Source organism: Atta cephalotes (assembly GCF_000143395.1).
Source record: "Atta cephalotes unplaced genomic scaffold scaffold00002, whole genome shotgun sequence".
Lineage (NCBI taxonomy): Eukaryota > Metazoa > Arthropoda > Insecta > Hymenoptera > Formicidae > Atta > Atta cephalotes.
The window spans coordinates 14,388,089-14,390,813 of NW_012130066.1; positions in this window are offsets into that span (position 1 = coordinate 14,388,089).

Below are 2,725 nucleotides of genomic sequence, written 5' to 3' on the forward strand. Positions count from 1 at the left end.
CACAATATAGGTCAAAAAAATTGTTTGGAGCTTGATCGAAACAATTACACCCCATGTACATTAAATGGATTATGTCTTCCTCGTGTAAATTTGGATTAATGGATTATTTAAGATAATTAGCAGGTATTTAAGGTAATTAGCACCGAAATAAATAAATTCATCTCCGTCATTATTAAATATTTGAATATTATAAGACACTTTCATTGGATTCCAAGGAAAGTTTTGATAATTGGGATAATAATCGACATTTTAGAATTGAACAACGCTTCTAATTTAGTATGAGGAACTGTAGAATTTCTTGACAAAGCCTATTCTCGAAGTTCTTCGATCTCAGTATTTCATTTATATAATATAAAAAATAATTCAATGGTCGATTAAATAAATTAATATATATAAGTTCAGTAACTCAAATCAAAAGCAAGACGTTATTTGCTATCATTATTAATAATAATAAAATTATATTTAAATGAAAATATACATACATTTTGACCTTATATTAGGTCATTTTCAATGCTACATAAATTAAATAAAATCAACATTAAAACAATTCAAACGACATACTATATATTCTCGCAAAGTCATGCGCTTATAATTTAAAAAAAATTTAATCCTGAAGCAACAACACATGTACAATCTGATGAAATAGATTATTGTATAAGTGACAATGAGAAATTATAGGATCTCTTTTTAAATCTGTTCATGATGTTATTCCAGGAATAAATCTCCTCTTATTACGTATAAAATAACAGTTAACCATAATATGATAGCGTATTAATTAGATTATTAGATCTCTTCTTAATCGAAAAGCGTACATAAACAGATTGTCCACGATGTAAAGTGGCGATGTATTATACTGTGTTTCTTCAAACGATGATAATAATTAGAAAGCGAAAACATAAGAATATGACACAATTTTTATATCTTTTGAGTTCAGGTCTTAATACTGCTTACTGTATATATATTTTCGCTCTATAAAAAGAGATCCTATAACTTCTCGCTGTCATGATCTATACAATGATTTATTTCATCAGATTGCACAATCATCAACATCAGATTGTTGCTTCAAGATTAGAATTTTTTTTAAATTTATGCATAAGCACTTGACTTTGCGAGAATATGTGATATGTCGTTTGAATTGCTTTAATGTTAATTTTATTTAATTTATGTAGCATAAAAAATGATCTAACATAAGGTCGAAGTAAATATGTATTTTTATTTAAATACAATTTTATTGTTATTAGGTAATGATAGTGAATAACTTGTTTTTACCTATTATATTCTCTAAATCTATATCAGTGGATAATCACTGATATCTGTGCCATGTGTGCTACTGGTAATCAATGAATTAAATGTGAGATCCTTAACCTAGCTAATCTTTATTATGTGATCTAACTAACTTTGTTTTGTGTATGGAAAATGTATTGGAAAATTGGAATTAATGTGTCATTAACAAATATCAGTATTTTAGTTATATAATGCTCAAACATTCTTCCTTTTTTAATTGAACTTCACTAATTTTCAGTGCTAAGTATGCCACTGTGTAATTAGTGACTATCCATTGATTCAGATTTAGAGAGTATATCTGTATATATAATATATCTGTGATAACAAAAGAACCAGAGATCGAATATCCAATACATCTCTAATATTTTTTTTTAGTATATTTATTTTTGTTTACAATATTTTTATATTTTCTTTTATTTCATCAATAAATCAATGAGGACATAGCCGGATCCGAGCCGGTCTCTGCCATTATTATCAGTACGACGCGTCAACTATACATCGAAATAGTTACGATCGCAATGATAGTGAAAGTGGTGATCAAGGTGGCAGTGATCTAGATGGCGGTGATCGAGGTAGCGGTGGTCGAAGTAGCGATAGTCGTGATAATGGTTACCGTTGTAGTTTATAGAAGAGTTGATCAGAATTTGAGAGGAAGGCCGAAGTTGAATATTACTATTGTAAAAAATTATTAATTTTGTAGATGTTACTGTAAAAATAAGATCTCTTATTTTAATTAAAGAAATACATACTCATAATTCGTATATTTGTGGCTTGATTCTATATCAAATCAGCTAAAAAATGATTTCTACGAATTTGAAAATAAAATTCTTACAATTTTTTTTTTTTGTAAATTGCGTAGTTTAAAATGACTACATTTTTTAAATAATATTTTAATAATATTTTTAATAATATTGGAGCTGAAAGCATATATGGAAAATTTTTAGCATATTCGTAGATATATGGAAAAATTCTTAAGAAATTATCCCGTTATATATTTGCTTCTTGTAGAACAGCACAAAATAAATTATCTCTAAAAAATTCATTTTTTATTCAAAACCTATAATCCTATACACGATCGTAAATAAAAAAATACATATGAAACGACACTGTAAGATGACATTATAAGAGAACGAAGAAGTCATAACATCTTTTTTGTAGAGTTTTTTTGTAGAGCGATTTATCATTTTTTTATTCTAACGTAATACTAAATAAAAATTTGTTTCGTTACATGTGTATATATTTTACTTGTAAAAATGGTCAAGTTATACGAATAAAATTATTTTTTTATTTGTACGGGTTGAACATATACGGAGGTCATTTGCGTTCGCTCTCGATTTTGAATCCGCTGTTCAACGAGAAAATGGCGCCCACTATCGAATCTTCATGGACACCTTCCTCCACTCTACAAGTTTTTTTTAGGAGTAGACTCCTAAACGGCTTA